At 39.8% G+C, this 26346-nt stretch overlaps 1 protein-coding gene across 2 annotated transcripts in view; it reads left to right on the top strand.

Annotated features, from left to right (window-relative positions):
- The window catches only part of CA10 (carbonic anhydrase 10), a 536417-nt gene that overhangs the window by 191558 nt on the left and 318513 nt on the right, over positions 1–26346 (top strand). The gene's annotated exons all lie outside the window — the stretch shown is intronic.

The raw sequence follows: 26346 nt of genomic DNA, 5'->3' as shown, positions 1-26346 counted from the left end.
TTTTTTTTTTTTATGTTTTTTTTTTTTCACATTTATTTTATTGCATTTTACATTTTGGGGTACATGTGAAGAACATGCAAAATTGTTGCATAGGAACACACGTGGCAGTGTGATTTGCTGCCTTCCTCCCCATCACCTACATCTGGCATTTCTCCCCTTGCTATCTCTCCCCAGCTTCCCACCCCCCACCCTCCCTCCCCTATTTCCCCCCAACTGACCCCAGTGTGTAGTGCTCCCCTCCCTGTGTCCATGTGTTCTCATTGTTCAACACCCGCCTATGAGTGAGAACATGCGGTGTTTGATCTTCTGCTCTTCTGTCAGTTTGCTGAGAATGATGGTTTCCAGGTTCATCCATGTCCCTACAAAGGACCCAAACTCATCGTTTCTGATGGATGCATAATATTCCATGGTGTATATGTGCCACATTTTCCCTATCCAGTCTATCGTCGATGGGCATTTGGGTTGGTTCCAGGTCTTTGCTATTGTAAACAGTGCTGCAATGAACATTCGTGTACACGTGTCCTTATAGTAGAACGATTTGTAATCCTTTGGATATATACCCAGTAATGGGATTGCTGGGTCAAATGGAATTTCTATTTCTAGGTCCTTGAGGAATCACCACACTGTCTTCCACAATGGTTGCACTAATTTACACTCCCACCAACAGTGCAAAAGTGTTCCTATTTCTCCACATCCTCTCCAGCATCTGTTGTCTCCAGATTTTTTAATGATCGCCATTCTAACCGGTGTGAGATGGTATCTCAGTGTAGTTTTGATTTGCATTTCTCTGATGACCAGTGATGATGAGCATTTTTTCATATGTTTGTTGGCCTCACGTATGTCTTCTTTTGAGAAGTGTCTGTTCATATCCTTTGCCCACTTTTGAATGGGCTTGTTAGTTTTTTTCTTGTAAATCTGCTTTAGTTCTTTGTAAATTACGGATATCAGCCCTTTGTCAGATGGGTAAACTGCAAAAATTTCTTCCCAATCTGTTGGTTGCCGATTCACTCTAATGATTGTTTCTTTTGCTGTGCAGAAGCTGTGGAGTTTGATTAGGTCCCATTTGTCTATTTTGGCTTTTGTTGTCAATGCGTTTGGCATTTTGGTCATGAAGTCCTTGCCTACACCTGCGTCCTGAATGGTTTTGCCTAGATTTTCTTCTAGGGTTTTTATGGTGTTAGGTCTTATGTTTAAGTCTTTAATCCATCTGGAGTTAATTTTAGTGTAAGGTGTCAGGAAGGGGTCCAGTTTCTGCTTTCTGCACATGGCTAGCCAGCTTTCCCAACACCATTTATTGAACAGGGAATCCTTTCCCCATTGCTTGTTTTTGTCTGGTTTGTCAAAGATCAGATGGTTGTAGATATGTTGTGTTGCCTCCGAGACCTCTGTTCTGTTCCATTGGTCTATATCTCTGTTTTGGTACCAGTACCATGCTGTTTTGATTACTGTAGCCTTGTAGTATAGTTTGAAGTCTGGTAGTGTGATGCCCCCCGCTTTGTTCTTTTTGCTTAGAATTGACTTGGCTATGCGGGCTCTCTTTTGGTTCCATATGAAGTTTAAGGTGGTTTTTTCCAGTTCTGCAAAGAAGGTCATTGGTAGCTTGATGGGGATAGCATTGAATCTGTAAATTACTTTGGGCAGTATGGCCATTTTCACGATATTGATTCTTCCTAACCATGAACATGGGATGTTTCTCCATCTGTTTGTGTCCTCTCTTATTTCGTTGAGCAGTGGCTTGTAGTTCTCCTTGAAGAGGTCCTTTACATTCCTTGTTAGTTGTATTCCTAGGTAGTTTATTCTCTTTGTGGCAATTGTGAATGGAAGTTTGTTCTTGATTTGGCTCTCTTTAAGTCTGTTACTGGTGTATAGGAATGCATGTGATTTTTGCACATTGATTTTGTATCCTGAGACTTTGCTGAACTTGCTTATCAGTTTCAGGAGGTTTGGGGCTGAGACGATGGGGTCTTCTAGATATACAATCATGTCGTCTGCAAATAGAGACAATTTGACTTCCTCCTTTCCTATTTGAATGCCCTTTATTTCTTTTTCTTGCCTGATTGCTCTGGCTAGAACTTCTAATACTATATTGAATAGCAGTGGTGAGAGAGGGCATCCTTGTCTGGTGCCACATTTCAAGGGGAATGCTTCCAGTTTTTGCCCATTCAGTATGATATTGGCTGTTGGTTTGTCATAAATAGCTTTTATTATTTTGAGATACGTTCCATTGATACCTAGCTTACTGAGTGTTTTTAGCATAAAGGGCTGTTGAATTTTGTCAAAGGCCTTCTCTGCATCAATTGAGATAATCATGTGGTTTTTGTCTTTGGTTCTGTTTATGTGGTGAATTACGTTTATAGACTTGCGTATGTTGAACCAGCCTTGCATCCCCGGGATGAAGCCTACTTGATCATGGTGGATAAGCTTTTTGATGTGCTGTTGCAATCGGCTTGTCAGTATTTTATTGAAGATTTTTGCATCTATGTTCATCATGGATATTGGCCTGAAGTTTTCTTTTCTTGTTGATTCTCTGCCGGGTTTTGGAATCAGGATGATGTTGGTCTCATAAAATGATTTGGGAAGAATTCCCTCTTTTTGTATTGTTTGGAATAGTTTCAGAAGAAATGGTACCAGCTCCTCTTTGTATGTCTGGTAGAATTCAGCTGTGAACCCATCTGGACCTGGGCTTTTTTTGGGTGGTAAGCTCTTAATTGCTGCCTCAACTTCAGACCTTGTTATGGGTCTGTTCAGGGTTTCGGCTTCTTCCTGGTTTAGGCTTGGCAGGAGGCAAGTGTCCAGGAATTTATCCATTTCTTCCAGGTTTATTAGTTTGTGTGCATAGAGTTGTTTGTAATAATCTCTGATGATGGTTTGAATTTCTGTGGAATCTGTGGTGATATCACCTTTATCGTTTTTTATTGCATCAATTTGGTTATTCTCTCTTTACTTTTTTATTAATCTGGCTAGTGGTCTGTCTATTTTGTTGATCTTTTCAAAAAACCAGCTCCTGGATTTATTGATTTTTTGAAGGGTTTTTTGTGTCTCTATCTCCTTCAGTTCTGCTCTGATCTTAGCTATTTCTTGTCTTCTGCTAGACTTTGAGTTTTTTTGATCTTGCTCCTCTAGCTCTTTCAGTTTTGACGATAGGGTGTCAATTTTTGATCTCTCCTTGCTTCTCATGTGGGCACTTATTGCTATATATTTTCCTCTAGAGACTGCTTTAAATGTGTCCCAGAGATTTTGGTATGTTGTGTCTTCATTCTCGTTGGTTTCGAAGAACATCTTTATTTCTGCCTTCATTTCATTGTTTATCCAGTCAACATTCAAGAGCAAGTTGTTCAGTTTCCATGAAGCTGTGCGGTTCTGAGTTAGTTTTTGAATTCTGCGTTCTAACTTGATTGCACTGTGGTCTGAGAGACTGTTTGTTACGATTTCCGTTCTTTTGCATTTGCTGAGGAGTGATTTACTCCCAATTATGTGGTCAATTTTAGAGTAGGTGTGATGTGGTGCTGAGAAGAATGTATATTCTGTGGATTTGGGGTGGAGAGTTCTGTAAATGTCTATTAGGTTTGCTTGGTCCAGGTCTGAGTTCAAGTCCTGGATATCCTTGTTAATTTTCTGTCTGGTTGATCTGTCTAATGTTGACAATGGGGTGTTAAAGTCTCCCACTATTATTGTGTGGGAGTCTAAGTCCCTTTGTAAGTCATTAAGAACTTGCCTTATGTATCTGGGTGCTCCTGTATTGGGTGCGTATATATTTAGGATCGTTAGCTCTTCTTGTTGCATTGATCCTTTTACCATTATGTAATGTCCCTCTTTGTCTCTTATGATCTTTGTTGCTTTAAAGTCTAATTTATCAGAGATGAGAATTGCAACTCCTGCTTTTTTTTGCTCTCCATTTGCTTGGTAAGTCTTCCTCCATCCCTTAATTTTGTGCCTTTGTGTATCCTTGCATGTGAGATGGGTTTCCTGGATACAGCACACCGATGGGTTTTGTCTTTTTATCCAATTTGTCAGTCTGTGTCTTTTGATTGGGGCATTTAGTCCATTTACATTTAGGGTTAATATTGTTATGTGTGAATTTGATACTGCCATTTTGGTGCTAGCTGGCTGTTTTGCCCTTTAGTTGAGCTGGTACTTGTTGTTCCTTTATATGTGTAGAGCCTCTTTCAGGAGCTCTTGTAGAGCTGGCCTGGTGGTGACGAAATCTCTGAGTACTTGCATGTTCCCAAAGGATTTTATTTTTCCTTCACTTATGAAGCTTAGTTTGGCTGGATAGGAGATTCTGGGTTGAAAGTTCTTTTCTTTAAGGATGTTGAATATTGGCCCCCATTCTCTTCTGGCTTGTAGGGTTTCTGCTGAGAGATCTGCTGTGAGTCTGATGGGCTTCCCTTTGTGGGTAACCCGACCTTTCTCTCTGGCTGCCCTTAGTATTTTCTCCTTCATTTCGACCCTGGTGAATCTGACGATTATGTGCCTTGGGGTTGCTCTTCTTGACGAATATCTTTGTGGTGTTCTCTGTATTTCCTGGACTTGAATGTTTGCCTGCCTTGCTAGGTTGGGGAAGTTTTCCTGGATAATATCCTGCAGAGTATTTTCCAGCTTGGATTCATTCTCTTCGTCGCATTCGGGTACGCCTATCAAACGTAGATTAGGTCTTTTCACATAGTCCCACATTTCTTGGAGACTTTGTTCGTTCCTTTTTACCCTTTTTTCTCCAGTCTTGCCTTCCCGTTTTATTTCATTGAGTTGATCTTCGACCTCTGATATCCTTTCTTCTGCTTGGTCAAGTCGGCTGTTGATACTTGTGCATGCTTCACGAAGTTCTCGTGTTGCAGTTTTCAGCTCCATCAATTCACTTATATTCCTTTCTATTTTGTCCATTCTTGTTAGCATTTCATCAAATCTTTTTTCAACGTTCTTAGTTTCTTTGCATTTGGTTAGAACATGTTCTTTAAGTTCACAGAAGTTTCTTACTACCCACCTTCTGAATTCTGATTCTGTCATTTCATCACACTCATTCTCCATCCAACCTTGTTCCCTTGCTGGCGAGGAGTTGTGATCCCTTTTAGGAGGAGAGGTGTTCTGGTTTCGGGTGTTTTCATCCTTTTTGCGCCGGTTTCTTCCCATCCTTAAGGATTTATCCACCTGTCGACTTTGTAGTTGCTGGCTTTCAGATTGGGTCTCAAATCTTTCAGATTGACGTTCTGTTTGTTGATGATGAGGTTATTTCTGCTTCTTGGTTTTCCTTCTGACAGTCTGGCCCCTCTGCTGTAGGTCTGCTGAGGTTCACTCCAGGCCCTGCTTGCCTGGGGTTCACCTGCAGCAGCTGTTGAACAGCAAGGGTTGTTACCAGTTTTATTCTTCTTCTATCTTTGTCCCAGAAGGATACCCGCCTAGTGTCAATCTGATCTCTCCTCTATGAGGTGTCTTTTTGGATATATAGGGGTCAGGGAGCTGCTTGAGGAGACGGTCTTTTCTTTATAGGAGCTCAAATGGTGAGCTGTGAGCTCTGTTGTTGTTCATTCAGAGCTGCTGGGCAGGTACTTTTAGGTCTGCTGCATCAGAACTCATAAACTGCTTTTTGTTCCCAGGTGCTCTGTCCCAGGGATTTAGGGCTTTATTTATGAGTTTCCGTTATGCTGCTGCCTTCTTTTTTTTTTTTTTTTTTCTTTTTTTCCTTCAGACCTGCCCAGCCCAGCAAGGAGGCAGCCTAGTCACTGTCGGCCTATAGCAGCTTTGCTGAGCTGCTGTGGGCTGCGCCCCGCTGCCGAGTGAACTTCCCTGTAGTCCTGTTTATATGGGTGTAGTTAGAACTGCTTTGGCGATGGTGGCCCGCCTCTGTTGGGGCGGAGTCTCTGCTGTGGCGTGTTGCCTTGGCAACGGCGGGCTGCCTCAGCAATGGCGGGTTGCCTTGGCAACGGCGGGCTGCCTCGGTAATGGCAGACGCCCCTCCCCCACAGAGCTGAACCATCCCGGGTTCAGCTGCGCTCGCTGTGAAATTCTCAATCCAGAGTTTCTGGTTGCTGTTCTTTTGTGGGGGTGGGGCCAGCCGAGCCTGATCGCCTGGCTCCCTGCCTCAGAGCCTTTTTTAAGTTGGTGTTCCAGTCGCCTGTTGAAGAGGCGCCGGGGTCTGTTTGTTTTCCCCTGCGGCCACTCACTGCGCTGGCTTAAACAGCGGCACTGAGGTTTGTGGCGCTTTTTTTTCTTTTTTTTTTTGCCCTGGAATCTACTGTCCTGGTTCTCTGCTCAGTCCCCTTTTTGAACCAGCATATGGGCGACTTCCCGTGGCTCCAATCGCCAGCCAAAAGGGCACCTGGACCGGTGTATTTTGTACGGAGAACCGCGGCTCCGGGGCGCCGACAAAGCAGCCGCGCGGGGCAAAGCAGCGGCGCTGGCCGGCACAGCCGCGCTGGCCGAAACAGCTGCGCTGGCGAGCGTGGAGCTCCTCTGCCCGGGAATTTCCTAGTCTGTGGGCAATAAAAACGCGGCGTCCACTCACCCTCTGCGCTTTCACTGGGAGCTGCAATCCTGAGCTGTTCCTAAACGGCCATCTTGGATCCTCCAGAAGATTTTTATTCTTTTGTGAAGTTGTTAGCTGGTTGTTTGATAGTTTTTATTGTTTGGCTGCTTTATAGGGCCTGTGGGGGTATGTACTTAGGCATATTTTTATGGTAGCAGGTATCATTCATTTTTTTCCATGTTTATAATTCCCTTACAGGTCTCTTGTAAGACTGTTCTAATGGTAACAAATTCCCTCAGCACTTGCTTGTCTTTAAAGCATTTTATTTTTCCTTCACTTAGGAAGGTTAATTTTGCAGGATGTGAGATTCTTGGTTGGAATTTCTTCTCTTTAAAAATGCTAAAAATAGATCCCAGCCTCTCTTGACTTGTCAGATTTATGCTGAGAAGTCCACTGTTAGCCTGAGGTGGTTCCCTTTATACATGATCTGATCTTTTTCTCTAGCTACCTCTAAGATTTTTTTCTTAGTATTGACCTTGGACAGTCTAGTGGGCAATTGCTTTGGTGATGTTCATTTTGCATAGGATACCTCAGGTGTTCTCTGGACTTCTTGTATCTAGATATCTACCTCTCTAGCAAGATGAGGAAAGTTTTCTTTTCTTTTCTTTTCTTTGAGACTGAGTCTTGGTCTGTCACCAGGCTGCAGTGCAGTGGCATGATCTTGGCTTACTGCAGCCTCCACCTCCCAGGTTCAAGCGATCCTCCTGCCTCAGCCTCCCAAGTAGTTGGGACTACAGGCATGCACCACCACATCCAGCTAACTTTTTGTATTTTTAATAGAGATAGGGTTTCACCATGTTGGCCAGGATGGTCTCGATCTCTTGACCTTTTGATCTGCTTGCCTTGGCCTCCCAAAGTGCTGGTATTACAGGTGTGAGCCACTGTGCCTGGCCTGGAAATTTTCCTGAATTAGCCCCTCAAATATGTTTCCCAGTTTGCTTATCTTTTCTTGTTCCCTCTCAGGAATGCCAATAATTTGTTGGTTTGTTTATTTTACATAATCTCATATTTCTCAAAGATGATTCATTTTTCTAAATTTTTTTTTCTTAATTTTTGTTTGAGTTAGTTCAAAAGACTAGTCATCAAGTTTTGAAATTCTTTCTTCTTGTCCATTCTGTTGTTAAAGTTTCAGTTATATTTTGAAATTCCTTAAGTGAGTTTTTCAATTCTAGAAGCTCTGATTGATTTCTTTTTAAGGTGCTAGTCTCCTTTTCATTTCATTGATTTATTTAGAAGTTTACTTGTGTCGACTTTTAACCTCGTTTTAGATCTCATTGAATTTCCTCTCAATCAATGCTTTGAGTTCTTTGTCATTTCTGAATTTACATTCTGGTTGGAGACCATTGCTGGAGAACTATTGTGATCCTTTGGTGGCATCACTACATTCAGATTTTTCATGGTGCCAGAATTCTTGAACCATTTTTTTTCTCATCCAGAGATGACAGGACTTCTAATTTTTATAATTATTTAACTATGTTTAGGATTTTTTCATTTTTTTTCTTAACCAATAATATTATTGACAGGTTTTTTCTTTCCCTTTCTCTTTCCCCCCTCCCTGTGTAGTGTGACCACAGAGAATATTGAGTTTTGTTTTGTTTTGTTTTGCTCCTATAGCCATATGCACTTCCTTTTGGTAAATTTTATATTGAGCTGTGTGGTTTCACTTTCAAGCCAGTAGGCAGTGCTTATGGTTAAGAGCTGGCTGTGGCCAACATGCCTGGGTATATATTTGATTCTTATTTACCAGTACAAGCTCTCTGTTACCTCTAGCAAATGGGCTCATTGATGAAGCACACAGTCGTCTGAGCTCTCTGCTCAGCCCTGAGGGGTGTGGGGACCCAGATGGGTGGGGTCAGACTGAGCAGGCCCACATACAAGTCCCCAAGTATCAACCACATGCATCAGCACCAAGCAAGAAAGCAGTGAATGGCCACCAAGCCCCCAGAGGTGTGACTAGGCAAGGGCCTAAGAAACCTCCTTTGCACCAAGTTCTCTGCACAGCAGCGAGGTCAGCCTAAACTCCTGATCCAGGAAAGTGTGTGCTCAAGTTGCCTGGTCATATGCCTTAGTCAGAGAGTGTAGAGGGTCCCCACTGCACCACAATCTCTGCACAGAAAGGGTGGGGCAGTTCAGGTTTATAATCCAGGCAAATGTGTGTTCTGATTGCCTGGGGATGTGCCTTGGCGCGGGGCAGAGAGAGCCCTGCTTCACCACAGTCTCTGCACAGGGGGTTGGGTGGCTCAGTCTGCTAACCCAGGTGACTTGGTGCTTTGACTGCCTGGAGATCTGCTTGGGCATGAAGTGGGGAGGGCCTGGATGCACCATGATTTCTGTGCAGGAAGGGTGAGACAGCTCAGGCTGTCAATCTGGGTGAACAGATGCTTTGAATGCCTAGAGATCTGCTTGGGCACAGAGCAGAGAGGGTACCCATGCAATAGAATCTATCTACAGAGAGGGTTGATTGGCTCAGACTGCTGATCTAGGTGACTACTACCGCCCCATTGCTTGTGACTTTTGGTAGTTTTTATCTTTTAAGAAATCGATTTATTTAATCTGAGTTGTCAAATTTGGGGGAATAGAGTTGTCTATAATTTTCTCTTAATATCATTTCAATGTCTGTGTGGTCTGTAGCGTTATATCTTCTTCTCATTCCTAATAGAAATTTGCTACTTCTCTCTTTGGTCAGTCTTCTTGGAAGTTTATCAATTTTATTGACCTTTTCAACAGACCACCTTTTGATTTCATTGACTCTGTTGTATTCCATTTTAAATTTCATTTTTTTTTCTTTTGTTTTTGACATTTGTTTTTCTCTGCTTGGTTCTGGCTTAATTTGCTTTTTGTTTTCTAATATTTTAATATGGAAGCCTAGGTTATTAATTTGAATTTTTTCACTTTTAATTCAGTTTTTAGTGCTATAACTTTTCAGTATTTAATGCTATAACTTTTTTCTCTAGGTAAAGCTTTAAATGCATTACAGAAATTTTAATATGAGGTATGTCAGTCAGTTTCCCTAAAGAAACCGTGTGTGTGCACGCATGCGTGCACACACACATGCACATGTGTGTGAGTACGGAGAGAGAGAGAGTACAGGCAAGAAATGGGCTTATGCAATTGTGGGTTCTGGCTACAGAAGTTCAAAATCCATAGGGCAAACCATTAGAAGCTGGAACTCTTGGGCATGAGTTGGAGCCAAACCTGCAATCTACAGTTAGAATGTCTTCTTTTGCTTTAGGGAAGCCTCAGTTCTGCTCTTAAGGCCTTTCAACGAATAATCTTCTTACTTAAAGCTAAATAATTATACCATAATCATGTCTACAGAATACATCACAGCAACACCTAGACTCATGTTTGATTAAATAACAAGGACTAAATAACAACACACTAAGCCAAGTTGAAAACACGGAACTGACCATCACTTGTGGTATTTTCATTTTCACTTATTTCAAAATATATTCTAATGTTTCTTTTGAATTCCTCTTTCATATTTGGATTATTTGAAAGTGTGTTATTTAATTTTTCAATATTTAGGTGTTTTTAAATATCTGTTTTTGATTTCTAGTTTAATTTTGCTGTGATCAGAAGGTCTTTATTTCACTTTTTTCTGAAGGAAATTTTTGGTGAATACAGAATTTTGAATTAACTGTTCACTGTCAACACTTTAAATAGATTATAATACTGCCTTCTGTATTCCCTGATTTTCACTGAAATACATTTTCATTTGAATCATTTTTCTCCTATATGTAAAGTGTCCATTTTTTTACTTGATGCTTTCAATACTTTTTTTTATCTTTAGATTTTAGTGGTTTGGGTATGAGACTCTGCATGAAATTTTTTTTGGGGTGGGGTTTCTCAGCCTCCTAAATCTGTAAATTTGTGGCTTTCCACTTTCCACAGATTTGAGAACATTTTAGCTGTATTTTTTCTGCACCAATCTCTTACCTGTCTCCCTCTGGGATTCTAGTAACACAAATGAAAGACCTGTCCCACATGTCCCTGAGGCTCTACTCATGTTTTTTATTTGTGTTTTTCTCTCTTACTTATAAAGGATTATTTCTGTCGATCTATTTTTCAAATTCAGTGACTCTTTTTCTTTTTTCTGGCATCTCCATTCTGCTATTGCACTCATCCAATACATTTTTCAGTTATTTTTTATTTTTAAAATATTTATTTACTTCTTATTTATATTTTCTATTATTTCTTTACAACATTTGTCTATCCATCTATTTTTAAAGACTTTTTTCTCTTCATGGAGGATAGTTACAATAAATGCTTTAAAATCTGTCTAATAATTTCAACATATGGGTCACCTTGGGGATTGATGTCAGTTGACTGACTTTTGAGATGACCTTTTTTTGTAATTCGGGGGTATCTTATGGTCATTTGGGTATTATGTATTAGACTTTGGTCCTGTTCAATTCTCTATAGAATATTTTTTTTTCTTTTTTTGTCTCAGCAGGTAATCAGTCTCCTGTGGTTCTTGTCACAAGTCCAACCTCAACCTGCTTTATGTAGACTTTGGTTTTTGTGTTAAGTTTAGTTTTCAGACCCTCTGTAGAGCTAGTTTGTCTGCTACACACACATACACCACCCACCCAGGGTTCAACCTGAGCTTTGTTCTGTTTCACAGTTCAATTATTAAAGTGGTTGTTATGCTGCTTTGGGTAATTTCAACACATGTGCCACTCAGTGGTGAGCCTGGGACTTCATACACAAAATTGGTGTACTTTTTCCTCTACCACTTTCTCCTCCATGATTTCTCTTCACTCTGTAGTCCCCAGGGGCTTATTTCTCTGATCTTCTATCACAAAAGGCAGGGCTTTAGTTTCCCTATGCTATTTCACACTACCCATGATGACTTGCTTCCCTTGAGGGCTAAACAAACAGAGACTGGAAAGAGAAAATTAATGAGTATTCACACACACAACAGACACACACACACACACACACACACACACACACACACACACGCAGAGTAAACTATAAGAACCCAGTTTTCCAGTTTCTCTAGTCAAAAATAAAAAATGTCTTCCTGAGTTTGAGGTGTATGCATAGTTGCTGCTTTCACTAGTGTAAGACTTTGTAACTGGGGCTTGTCTAGGATAGAGACAGGTGCAAACATTTCTCTTGAAGTGTTTTCTGTCTGTCCCTAATGTGCAGTTCTGGGATTTGGGCTGTCCTAGAGGCCAAGCTGGAGGATTAAGAAGAAAATTGAAAATACCATTAAACTCACTACCATCTTGATACTACTGCTTTCAATTTTCATGTCACTCCCCAATTCACCTGTTACTTATTTACTTTTCCAAATTTTCAGATAGACTCCTTACATTTATTCATTTGTAATCAATGGGAAATGGAGGGTGGTATATGCTTACCCAATCACAGCCAGAACTGGAACCAAACCGAATAACATATTTTTCCTTCTATTGGTATTCTCATGTTTTTCTTCTTGTTTCGATTTTGCTTATCTATTTGCTTATTTGCTTTGTTTTTATATCATGAATATATTACCCTGACATGTTTGAGTTTTAAAATAATTTTTCTTAGCCTTCCTTGCTAAGGTATATTTCTCTTTTCCTGTAAATTATGTGGAGAAAGGAGGCCAGATATCACCTAGGGAAAAGCCATTCACAACTGTTTCAAAAATATAATGAACCATAATGTTGAGGGAAAAATCATACACTTTATATTTCCTGCCTAGTGTGTTACTTATGCCTCTAAGTTTTTCTTCCTGGGCACAATTTTGAGCTATTTATTTACTTTAATGCAAGTAAACATTTTGTCATTGCTATCTAAAAAAGGCAATGAATCCAGCAGGAGATGGCCTGCTTTAAACATAATTTCTAAAGAGATTTATGAATACCCTCACCCACCCAAACATACACAATTTGGTTGCTTGCCCAGGAAGTTGAACCTAAGATCTCTTGGTAAAGCCAAGGAAATTAATGCCAATTATTTTTTAAAAACTCAGTTATTTTCAGTAGAATCATACTGACATGGATTTTGAGGCCATTATACTACCATCTGTTGACTACTCTAATTCCTAATACTACGTGTTTTTTTCTTTTCAGCTACACTCGTCATTTGATGAACTTTACATTGGACACTTGCTATATGTTAGTACTGTGCCACAGATTGAGGGCATGACAAAGATGAATTCATAGATGACTCCCTGCCTTCTCAGAGTAAAGGACACCGAGGCATGCACAATTTACAAGACTATTTGTCAGACTGTGCTGAGTGCTGTATTTTACGGAGGCAGAAACAGCCTTCCCTGAGAATGCACACGGAGGAGGGATGATTCACCCCTCTGGTAGGGAGTGAGGAAGATTTCCTAGAAAGACAATGCTTAAAATTAGCTTTAAGGGTGCATTACGCCACGGAGAGGTACAGAATACAGGGAATGCCATTCAAAGCAGGAGTATCAGCAAAGGCTTGGAGGCTTGCACATGCATGGCACTCTTGGAGAGCAGAAAATAGTTAAATAGCTGGTGTGTTGCACACTCCATTTTGTTTTTATTCTCTTGAACTAAGTGGTATTATTTCTCTTACATCATGGTTTGGGCGGTGATGGAATTGACCACACTGTGAAAACCAGAACTTGGGCTATTGCAGGTGTTCCTTGAAGGCAGTGATAGATGGTTACAACTTGGCCTTCAGTGGTATGCTCCGTCTATGTGGAATGTACTTCCTATGTGACTTTCCAGAACTCCGACTCAATCTCCTGCCTTCCTCAGTGAACCATACCATCACTCTCTCTTAAAAAAAAAAAAAAAAAAAAGTTTTCCTATATTTGGGAAATAGCAAGTATCTTCTTAAGAGCAGACATCATCTTATTCACCCCAGTGTTCTACCATCATGCTGTAAAATTAGGTACTCTCATAATAAACAGAAGGAAAGAAGTGATAAATGTAAATGCTTCATAGAACCAGTGGGAAGTGAGATGGTGCCAGGGCCTGCCTTGAACCCCTTGGAATAACATTTCTTGCTTTTCTTTCAATTTGTATAAAGTCTTTAAGAAATAAATCCAAATTCTACTTTAATTAGCTCACAAAATACTCTAGCTCATCTGTGACCCTCTATTCTGTAAAATTACTTATAGGCGTATTTTAAAACTGAGAAAAAAAATCATATTTTTTGTAAAAGAGTTTATTATTTCAAGAGAAGTAAAAGCAATCTGGGCCAGTGCTGAATACAGTAAACTAGGATTAAAGAGGTAAGACTCCAGTTGTCATTTGGGCTTAATTCTACCGTTCTGTACAATAGCATGAACAACTTCTCCTACCTCCATACTTCAGACTTGGAAGAGCTTGGCAGAGGCGAAAGGGCCCCTGTAGCATGTGTAGTTCCCTTAAAAATGCTGATTGATTTCCCTCTGCTTTGGGTGCGGGTCAAAAAAAAAAAAAAAAGCCTCTGCTTTTTGTAGGTCTAAGGAATAAAAAGTTTTTTGCTGAACCAAAAGGAACAGGAAACCTCTCACCACTGCCAAGTGTATCAGTTTGATTTCCCCATAATTTCTTTTCTACCCTAAGGGCTTAAATGGTGTTTCAGGATGGGTAAGATTCACAGTTAATGTATCAATCCACATCCACTTCCTATTTTTGCTAGTACAAGCAGTGCTGCACTGTTGTATGTTTCTCTTACTCTACATTAAAAAACAAATGAGAAACTAAAATTTATATCCATCAAAGAGAATTATTTTTCTGTATTCATAAAATAAAATACAGAACATTCCATTTTTAACTATATCTACAAAATCACAAATGTATTGAGTGAAAATCAAAAGATATACAGCTGATCTATGTATAGAATTATGCCATAAGTATACAACAGCATACAAAACAAATATAACTTCTGGGATACATACATGTGTAGTGAATGTATGAAAGCATGCCAATTAGCCACAAATGCCAATCAGGAGAGTGATTAATTCTGAGTAGGAAGAATTAGAATCAAGTCTCCTTATGATCTAGGAGACTTATACAGAGGACCAAGTATTTTTTATATCTTTAAAAAAAAATCTGAAGCAAATGGCAAAATGTTGTGATTTGAAAAAGATGGAAAATGTGTATACAGGTGTTTTTAATATCATCCTTTATGCTTTTCTATAAAATATTTCTTCTAAAAATTATTAGGTGGAACTCTCTATACTATCTCTGTAACATCTTTGGAAATCTAATTTTAGTCCAAATAAATTTTTTGTTATTTAAGTTCTGGGATACATGTGCAGAATATGCAGGTTTGTTACGTAGGTATACATGTGCCATGGTGGTTTGCTGCACCAATCAACCCGTTACCTAGGTTTTAAGCCCCACAAGCATTAGGTATTTGTCCTAATGCTCTCCCTCCCCTTCTCCCACCACCCCCTGATCGGCCATGGTATGTGATGTTCCCCTCCCTGTGTCCATGTGTTCTCATTGTTCAACTCCCACTTATAAGTGAGAGTGAAAGTTATTAGATCTATCATCAGTTTATAAATGACTTTGTAATCAAAAGAACCAGAGCTTAGAGTAGAAGGCTTTGAGACCAGAGAAAAAGCTTAGGTGGAGGAGTGATTCATTTTGGCTAGAAGGTTTCTCACAAACAGTAGCTTCTTATCTGAGCCTTGATTCTTAGGGATAATATTGATTGATGAAGGAAGAAGGGGAAAAAAAGCATGCATGAGAGAGTGGGGAGCCATTGGCATGTTTGAGAAGTTCACCAGGAAGGCCAAAACATGAGTTACCTGGAGAAGTGGAGCAGAACATGAAGCTGGAGAGGAAGCTGAATTTCCTAAAAGCACCTGGTGTGCTATGCTGAGGAGTGCAGACTTTACAATATGGAAATAACAAAGGTTTCCATGGGTGATGACAAAATCCAACCTGTTTAGCCGTGTGAAGGATGGTGGAGATGAGTTGAGGCCATCAGGAAAGGCACTTAGAGGTAATGAGGCTCTGAGATAAAGAGGTGACCACTTTGAGATCCGGAAAGATGAAGGAGCAGTAGGAAACCAGTTTCTCTCTTCTTTTTAGCCACTTGCTTTCCTCTTCCTCTTTCTCATTCTTTATTCCTTTCAATACTTCTCCCAAAGTTTTCAGTTCCTTTATGAAGGCCATCAAATACTCCACCCAAGAGCCGGGCTATTTTTAAAAATGAGATGCACTATATCCTGTGGGAAGGTCACCAGTAATAGAGCCTCAAACTTCCTATCTCTTTTGTGAATCTTGACAGCCTGAAAAGAAGCATACTTTATCTGTTACACATACTCCCTGGAAGGAATTGATGTTCTTTCCTCTGGAGCTGAAATGGGGTCTCTGTAGAAGGAAGCCTCATCCCTCGACATGCAACCTCTTTTCATTTCCGTGCAGAGGAGCTGCTTTGTGCCTGCAAAGGGCACCAGGGCTTCCAATTCAATAATTCTGAATATCACTGTTACACAGTATTGTACTCATTTGCAGTCTCTCCTGTGCATCTTTAATGACCTTTCTTGGCTTCAGAGAAAGTGGAATAAGAGCAATCTGATCAGGACTTTATTCCAGCTGGCCACTCTCTGATTAAACCAGTGCCAGATCTTACAAGCCTCAGAACGCTGGGTTGGGAGTGAGGATATCTGGGTTTTTTACTTGCTTTGGGGCCTAGTCCCTTAGCTTTTTCTATTTATAAAACAGAGGGCATTATTTAGAAATCCTCTAAGCCCATTCAAATCCTAAGCTTATGTGACTCTGTGACTCCCTAGGGTCTAAAAATGAACTGTCATCATTTGCTCATATTTTATGACCATCTGCTAAGTGCAAAGAAGTGGATGCCTCAAGTACTTGGAAATGTTTAGAAAGAGATGGTTGGCTTGTGCTAAATTTACATTTCAAGGGAGGCATAGGAAAAATGGAAGTAAATGAACTTTTTGAACATTTAATTTTGTTCAAAACTAAAATTTTAGGAAAGGGAGCATTGGAAATTGAATATGAAATTACAATAGCATACAAGCTTTGTCAAACTGGGTTGTAACACTTTAGTTTAAAAAGTCACTTATCTTTGAACCTCAGGTTTCCTTTCTGTCAATGAGAATAATGTTTGTCACTCAGAGTTTGCAGAGAACAAATGATGGATTTGAACATACTTCATACGGTGGAAGCACTAACCAAAAATGAGTAATACTTATCTCTATTAAAATTGGTTTTATTTATTGATTTAATGTTATTAGAGTGCTGGCCAATTGCCAGATACTGTGTCTGGTACTAAAGTTTTATTATTCAGTACTCAAATCTTGCTTTCCCTTTTTATTTTTGATATTTGTACCCTTTACATGTCTAAGAGCAACAAGTTAAAAAGTTATAATGGAAGAAAAGATGCCATCACAATAACCAAAATGATCAAATATTTAGGAATAAAATTAATTAATATGCAAGATTTATATTAGTTAAAATGCTATTGGTATATTTATATCAAATATGTGGTATACTATTAATATATATGATGTTCCTTTTGTCAATTAAAAAAATGTTTAAGCCGGGCGCGGTGGCTCAAGCCTGTAATCCCAGCACTTTGGGAGGCCGAGGCGGGTGGATCACGAGGTCAAGAGATCGAGACCATCCTGGTCAATGTGGTGAAACCCCGTCTCTACTAAAAATACAAAAAATTAGCTGGGCATGGTGGCGCGTGCCTGTAATCCCAGCTACTCAGGAGGCTGAGGCAGGAGAATTGCCTGAACCCAGGAGGCGGAGGTTGCGGTGAGCCGAGATCGCGCCATTGCACTCCAGCCTGGGTAACAAGAGTGAAACTCCGTCTCAAAAAAAAAAAAAAAAAAAATGTTTAATACTATTGAGAAACACCAAGAGAATTGAACAAATAAAAAGTGGCTAGTTCTTGAGAAGACTCAGACAAATCGACAAACATAATGCAATTCCCAGAAAAATTTCTAACAGGAAAACTAGACATTCTGATAACAAAGTTCAAATGTAAAAAACAAAAACATCCAGGGATTATTCTTATCAGATATTAAACAGATATTCAAACAATGTGGTAGTGGTGATGGAAAAAACAGAGACTATAATATAACATAATACAATTTAAAGTCCAGAAATAAACCCAACTACATGTGGGAATTTAGTATACGATAAAGATGGTATTTAAAATGAGATAGGAAAAAGTTTCCAATAAATGTTTGAATCAGATAGCCATCTGTGAAAAATAAAGCTAGATCCATACTCACAGCTTATACCAGGAGAAATTCCTGATGGAGCAAATATTTAAATGTAAAAACAAATTGGTATTAGAACATACTGTAGCAATCTGAGTCCAATCAGGAGACGAACCACACCGTGATTTAAACAAGGGACTTTGAATCTAGGCTGCATGCAGTGGCTCATGCCTCTAATTTTAATACTTTGGAGACTCAGGCAGGAGGATCTCTTGAAGGCAGGAGTTCAAGACCAGCCTAGTCCTTTTCTAATTCTCCTATTTTATTCTACAGCAAGGTGCTATAGATACGTCACATAAGTCTTTGGATGGGTTTTTCATACAAGATGAGTCACTGCTGCTACTTCCCCTCCACAAATGCATGTGAGTCTCATCTTTGAGAAGAATGAAATAAAGGCAGTGTGTGCTCACCAAGGCAGTGTGTGCTCATAAGGCCATATGCCGCATGCTCTGAGTCTCTCTATGCTGCTATTGCTGACAGGTAACTCTGGATGAGTCACTTTCCCTTTATATTTGTCACTAAAAAACAAAAGAGCTGGATCAAGTATCTCTTACTATTTACTTATGACCTAACATTGTTTATTTTACCATTTGTTATAGGTTAAATTGTGTCCCCCCCAAATTTATTGATCTCCTTTTACTTTTGTTTTATTTTTTTTTAAGAGACAGGGTCTCTCTCTCTCTGTCACCCAGGCTGGAGTGTGGTGGCATGGTCATAGCTTATTGCAGCCTTAAACTCCTGGGTTCAATTGATCCTCCCACCTCAGCCTCCCAAATAGCTGAGCATGAGCCAATGTGTAGTCATGTCACCTTCCCCAAATGTATGTGTGGAATTCCTAACCCCCAGTACCTCAAAACGTAACCTTACTAAAGGGTTGTTGCAAATGTAATTATTCAAGTTAAAGGAGAACTGTCTCCAGAACTGTGAGATAGTAAAGCTCTGTTGTTTCACCACCCAGTGTGTGATACTTGTTATAGCAGCTTTAGCAATCTGATACAACATTGGAGAGTCATACCACTGCTGGCAGAGGGAAAATACAAATGCCATTCAAGTGATAGAAAATTATATCTTATTTTGCACATACCTATTCATGCAAGCTATTCCATTCTGGTTCTAATAGAAAGTAGAGTTCCATTTTAATAACATTGGCAGTTAATTTTCTCTTTTTCTCAAAGACTGTTTGAACATCACAATGTTTTGATTTACAGCTCAAGAAACTTAAAAGAACATGAGAAAACTCTTACTCATACTGTTATATATAGTCAGAGATGAGCACAGCATTAAAAAATGTAGCCACATGCACATAGAAGTTATTGTGTGTACAAAATGTTTCCTCCTGGATGCTGGATTCAGCAGTTTCTTGCCACTTAGGTTCTCCCTCCTAAGGCAACCTCAGCAGGTTCCATGAGGTTGTCTTGAAGATCAGATTTTGTTCAGTATGGTAGCAACTCTTAGAGTACAGCTGCAGTTATTGATTAATGCAGAGAAAGGAAACTCAGGCATGTGAAAAATAATCTGGTTTATCCAATAGTAAAGTACTGAGCATGTTTAAAAGGCATAGAGCAATTCATAAAGAATCCATTACCCAAATTTTCACATAGTGGACAAAAAGGTATTTGTATGTGTTTCTCATTTAAAAAAAAATCATTTTTCTTTTGATTAGCTCTTCTGCTGTAAGGAATGTTGTTACCAAAGACAGTTGTTAAGTCTGATCTGGGCAACTAAGCCCTAAGATGTGTAAGTTCATTAAGTAATGGAGCATTATATGCAAATTAAGTAACTGAGCTGGGGAACAGGATTTTGATTGATTTTTCTCCTGTTGCAAGTAGGGACAAAGTGAGTGAGCCAAGGCTTTGCTTCCTTGGGCAGTTTTTAGGTTCTTCATTGAAAGAAAAGAAGAAATGCTCTTAACACAGAAATCAAGAGGGAGAAGGACAAATCTGTTAAAGATAACTTAAAAAGGTGAACAAATAAGGTCCTTCTTGTGATTGGCTAAGTGTCTGTTGGAGCTTTCATTATAAGAATATTGGGGGAGGAAAGCGCGATCTTCCAGGAGAGTTTGCTGCCAAATTACATTTCGTGTGCTTTAAAAATAATCAGGGATGTGTTTGTAAGAATTAAGCTAAGTTAGTCCAACACTTAGTAAAACCTGGTGAAGAATAACATGTATTTGTCCCTTAAGTTGGTAATTTCCAAAATGGAATGTGCAAGACAATCCATTGGGACCTAGGAGGAAAATATTATTCATCTATGTATTTGGCAGCTACCTGGGTGCTTACTAAGTGCTGTACACTATCCTAGGAACTAAACACATAGCAGAAAGCAACAACAGTTGAAAAATCTCTGTCTTCAGCTATTTTACATTCAAATGGGAGGAATCAGACTATCAACATAAATATATGCTATATTTATTGGTGATAAGTGCTGTATCATTCAGGGTCCTGGGAAGAAACAGATGGCATGCTCAAAGTAAATGTCTGAGGAGAGTGCATGAAAAGCGATTTATAGAAAGCTAGGCAGGGTTTAAGAGAAACCAAAAAGGAATGGTGAAATAGTCCAGGGGCTTCTAATAATAGAAGGAGTGGCCGCCCAAATGAAGAGGAAGCAGTGATTGGTTGTAGGAGAAGGACACCCAGTAGGAGGTGTGCCGTTGGGAGAGGAAAAGACCATTTCCCACCTATAGCCCTGCAAGGGTAGTTGCTGATGGAATAAATGTCCAGGCATCTCTCCTCTCATCCTCCAGTTCCCTGCTAGTGCCTCCTATTGGCCAAACCCAAAGAGAAGCCAGAATTCAGGGGAGCCCAGTTGAATGTCATGCATGGAAGTCAGCCTCCTAGGGCACAGAAGAGGACAGAGAAGGGGGAAGCAGTGTCTGCAAGGTAAACAGAGAAACCCAGCACAAGTGTTCTAGCTTAAGAAAGAGACAGAGGGTCAGATGTGACACGAGAAGTCAGAGAAGGACTTCTGAGACTGACCTTTGAGCAGTCCTGAAGTAGGTGAGAATAAGAACCAAATGAGTAGTGGACAGAGAAGCACCCAGTGCAGAGATGGTGAGATCAGGCATGATCGGCAAGGTTAAGGATCAGGAAGGTCAGTGTGACTACAACTGAATGAGAAGGGTGCAGGCTGACATTCAGTCTTACAGTGTACCCAGTACTAATTGTTCCTAATTGTACTAATAATTAGTATAACAGCATCCACATGTAATTTTCGAATAAATAATCATGTGGTGGCATTGCATGCTACATTTTTTTCCTTGATAGGGATAGACTATCCAAAATTTTTTCAACCATTGCCTTAGACTGAGTTACTTAAAGACATTGCAGTTAAGTGATCTTGTAGAATGGCAGGCTGCATAGGGGCAACAAAGCTCTGTAGTCCAATGTCCATTTTCACAGATTAAGATTAGCCCGAGGTTCCTCTATGGAGCATCACCCTCATGTCCAGTCTTCTGTAGTTCCTGCTCAACACTTGCTTCCTACAGCATACTCCCTTCCTGCTTTATAAGATGCTGAGGGACAACCGTCTGAATAAGGAGTTCTATGTTGGTTACATGCTTAATGAACATTCTTTGGCCATGGAATCTTGGCCACAGTGCGAGACTAACCTCCTTGCCTGTGCCTTAGAGCCTCACCCACGCAGCTCTAAGTGGAAATTTTGACAAAGGAATCAAAGTGTAGAAATTTCCAACATATGTGCAGATATTCAAACAGAGCCATTTTCTGACAGGTACTTAGGGCTTGATTGAAGGCAGAGGCACAGAGTTAAAATTAATTCATGAATGAGTTTGAAAATAGGAGTTTAAATGAGACCATAATTAAAGTTTTTACTAATTCGTCTTCCCAGCTGTAGACTTTCCTATGAGTTGGTTTTAGCTATATTTAGCTAAAAAGTTAAATTTTGGATGCAGTAGCATGTGTGCCTTTAAATTACACATATTATATAAATGTTTTGGGTTTCAAATTATGACAAAGCCATAAAAATGCATCTTAGTTGTTTGATAGTTATTGCAATCCCAATCAAATATTGGGCAGAAGAAAAATCTTGCTTCCCCAATTACATATGTTAAAGAAATTCTAAGAGTTATTTAAATAGGGATAATAAAGTACTCTCATAGAGATCATAGTATCCTGTTATTTTTTACTTCTTAACAATTTCATTTATTTTTCTCTAATTGTGAAACGCTTACTAATAAAAAAATCACTGATGTTATCACTCAATATATTATGGACATCTTTCAGGTCAGTAATATTGATCTATCATGTTCTTTTTAATAGATGCAAATTAATCATACATTTTTAGCACATGAATGTATCTTTCAAAATATATCAGCAATATAGCAAAAATCTGTGTAACTCTGTTATAAGTAATAAGTTATGTCAATTATGGCCCAGTGAAGAAAATAGAAACCATGCAATTATCTCAGCTGTGATAATTTAATATAAAATAATTTTTAAATTTGATATTAGTGAGCTGGAAGGTACACACAAAAAAGATACTGGTGCACAACAAAAGTCATAATAAAAGGAACCAACTACCATTTCAGGGACTGCGGAATAAGGGGAATGGCCTTAGGTAAGAATTTAGAAGCTGAGCATCAGAGACCACAGAACTGGAGACTCAAAGCAGGGCTTTCCCTACCTGCTGTTGAGGACTCTGGAGCTTGGAGGAGGCCCTTGCAGAACCAGAGCCCAGTCCTCTGGGGAGTGTTGCAGCTGGGTGAGTGTTGGTGTCTCCAAAGGGTTATGATGAGTCTGGTTCTAGGAATATGGAAGGATAAATCTGCAAAGTGGAACCAAGTGCCAGGGCCATGACCCATCGCTGGAATAATGCCAACAGAAAGGAACAGGAGGTAAACGGAAAGAACTCCAGCCTTCCTGTATTCCCGTGAATTTCCTGTGGGCAGAGCCTGCAGGAATGAGCTGACAAGGCAGAAACATGGCTTATTGAGCCCCAGCCCCAGCAACACAGGCAGAGTGCAGAAAAGTGGATTGAAAAGTGAGAGAACCTCACAAGGGTGGTAGTCTTGTTGCTAAGTCCCAGAAGTAAAAGAGATTCCACTGTGTCTAAACTTGAATTGAGCTCAGTTTCCTGGGCCTCTTTTACTTGAAGTCCTAAAGGATGATTAACCCTGACAACAACTAGCAGGTTGAAGATGGATCTGTTTGTTATATGCCAAAGCCCCCCAAAGTGAATCTAGATATATGGGTTTGGTCTACTGAAGCTACCTTTTTCTTTTTCTTTGAATTTCTTAAGCCTTGCTAATATCTCTAGGATAGGCATGTTTCATATTCTCCTAAGAGCAGAACCTGACAACTGGACCTAAGTTGCTCCATGTTGTTCTGCAGAGATCTGCAAGCAGAAGTGTTTGAAAGTACTCAGAGAGGCTGATAAACATCCTCACAGCCACCTCCTGCGTCCTGCGTTATCTCAGGATTTCCAACGTGTGCTAAGTGCACTGTGGCCTCTATGCATGATGCTACAAGAGGGGCTTGAAAGAAGGAGCAGAAAGTTTTAGTCAGAAAGAGATAATGACTTAATCTATGCTACAAAGTGCTGCATTGTTAAAACTTTGCATGTGCCGTTTTACCCTACCTCCAACAGGACCCCTGTCTCACATTAAGAATTCAGATTATAGTGTCATATTAAAGTGAAGTTAAACATCTGTCTGTTTGCTGGGAGAATAATTTCCCGGAGTATAATGTGCCTTTACAATTGAGTAGAAATATTTGCACAGCACTAATATAGTCTGCAAAGAGATTGGCAAGGTCATGTCTACACTGTCAAGAACACATGCTCTGTTTACAAACCGCAGGTATGTGAACCTCCCTCGGATTTCAGAAGGCTCTCCCATTCACTATAGCCGTTTGGGCTGCTCTTACCAGTCTTTTACACCACACAAATAAAGGTGATTCAGAAAGTCTAGACAAGGTCTTGGGCTTTTTTTTTTTTTTTTTTTTGACATGAAGAGGCATTCCAAAATGAAGATGTTGCATTGTAAAAAGTGCCTGAGGTCCTCCTCAGAACAAGGTAGATTCTGCATACAGAAATGCTTAAATAATTACATTCTAAAGGCCAAGTAGAAAAAGGTCTGCCATTTCGGAGACAATGGAAGCATTCATCATGATTTTTGTTTTTACCGTTTTTCTCTCCGCTTATCAATATTTTATTTTTCAATTTACATACTCAAATGGCGCTCACTGACAGAAATGTGCAAATGTATGAGAGGCAGAGCAAGTAAGCAAGAATGAGAGAAAGGTTCATCTGTGTGATGTGGTAGTATTCACTCAGTATGTGCTCAGGACACCTTAAAAATTCAAACAATAGAGATTCATCAACAATAGAGATTGCATTATCATACTATAAACTACAAGGAATATTAAGACACAAAAACATGATTTCTGCTATTGTTATAAGATATATTACAAATGGCATCAGAGAGACATCAGATACAACAGAATTTTAGAGGCAAAAGAAAGTACCACTTAATGTAAGAAGCACTGAGGAAAATCCTCAAAGGAAGCAAGACTTGAGTCCAACCTTGGAAAATGAGTGGGATTTGAATGAGTAGGCATGCTAGGTGAGGGACATGGCATGATAAAGAAAGGAAAGCACCAGGGTACACTGGGAATGTCAGACTTCAGCCAGAGGCCAAGATGAGGAAATACAGAAGACAAGCCCCAAGATTGCTGCCAGACAACAGAGGGCATTGGGAGCCAGACTAAAGGAGGCCCAGTGCACCCGTGGCAATGAGGAGACATGATTGTTCTTAATCCCCAGAGATACTACAAGCATCTGATCAGTAGATTGAAGTAAACTAAAGTTAATTAACATATGTCTTACCTCACACACTTAGTTTATTGTGGTGAGAAACACTTAAAATCTGCTCTTAGCAACCTCCAAGTAGACAATCATACATTATTTTAAACTATAATTACCATGTTAATGCAATAGATTTCTGGAACTTTTTCCTCCTAACTGAAAGTTTATATCCTTTGACTAACATCTCCCTGATTGTTCTCTTGTCCCAGCACCTGGCAACTACCATCCTGTTCTCTGATTCTGAGTTCAACTTTTTTAGAATCCACATGTAAGTGAGATAATGCAGTATTTGTTTTCTGTGCCTGGCTTACTTAGTTAATACACCGCCCTCTAGGTTCATCCTTGTTGTCCCAAGTGATAAGATTCCCTGTCATCTTCTTGGGATGGTTTGGCCGTAGCCTACATCAGGCCTGAATTTCATATTTAGCAGAAATTTCAATCATCATCTCCACCTTTCCTAAGAGTGTTTTTGCTTATGTCTGATCGTAAGTACCAATCAGCAGTTCAGACTATGTGACGGTGAGAGGTATAATCTTGCATGGGGAGCAGGAGAGAGAGACTGAAAGGGAGTGAGAAATGGAAACAGGCTACCTGGTAAGGGAACGGGGGGAAGGTGGCTGAAAAGGCAGGTGAAAAGGTATGGAAGACTAATGTAGCCCACCACAGCATTTTATAGAAGGCTCACTCTACTAAGAGGTTTTATTCTGATTCTTTGATGACAGTCCCAGGGAATGAGATTGCTAACCCCCGTTAAGTGGTAGAACTGACTGGTGTGGGAAAAGAAGGAGCAAACTCAACTGACATGGACTTACCTGGCACCTTCAGAAGGCCCACGTGATGCAAGAGCCTCATCCCCACAGAGTCTTCTGTCCCTACCCCAGAACGAGTCTGTGTTAACTTAATTTAGCATTTAGATGTATTTAGCATTAGATGACAAAATCAAATGTGTGCCATCGGTTTCAGTTTTTCTTCAACGAGACAGGAAAGCCTGTGGTGTCCCAGTAGGGATATTTATCCAACCTTGATGGAGCCCCCAGTCTCCAGGAAAGCTAAGACTCTGAGCTCCAGGACCTCAGACCTCCTGACACATAAAATGCAGTCGTTAAAACATCAATGGGCAGCTGAGCCCTCCTGTTATTTGTTTGCTCCTTTGCAATTTTTCTTGAGATTGGAATAGATTCATCAGCCAATTAAGATGAAAACCAGCCAATTAACTAAATCCTTATTAGCTTCTCTTGTCCAAGGGCAGGGATGCAAAGGAGGAACTCTTGCTCGATGTAGAGAGGTCTCCCGGGTCTTCTTTTGAACAATTGCTAAGTATGACTGCCCATTCTCTCCTTTCCTATAAGGGGAGGGCTTACCACCTGCATTTTATTCCTGGGTCCCCCCTGATCATCCCAACTGACCCAGGAATTCAGACAGTGGATGCAGAGAGGTAGAGTCTCTTTATCATTTCCTTGCTAATGGAAAGAGATGTGATAAGAAAATTAATCAGTTTAACAGAATACAATTCTCTGTAGTGTTAAAATTTGGCCCAAATAAGCAGTCTTACTTTTTTTTAATGTTTCAATTGTGAAAGTGTTACATGCTCATTGTAAATAGCTTAGAATGAATATACATATATGTCAATATTCACCTATAATTTCACTAGCCAGAGATAACTTCTAACTACAGTTTGGTTAATTTTGTCCCTCCAGTGCACATTGTTTTATATATTTGAGGTTGTATGTAAAAATCTGCTGTATTAAAATTTATGTTAATGACTGCACCAATATTCTTGATGTGAGTGTCCCTAATTTACTAAACCGTTCCCCTATTATTGTTGCACATT

This window comes from Sapajus apella, unplaced genomic scaffold (genome assembly GCF_009761245.1).
Source record: "Sapajus apella isolate SASKATOON/1434 unplaced genomic scaffold, GSC_monkey_1.0 scaffold12, whole genome shotgun sequence".
Lineage (NCBI taxonomy): Eukaryota > Metazoa > Chordata > Mammalia > Primates > Cebidae > Sapajus > Sapajus apella.
The sequence above is the reverse complement of the archived record's forward strand: the minus strand, read 5'-3'. Positions and strand labels throughout refer to the sequence as shown.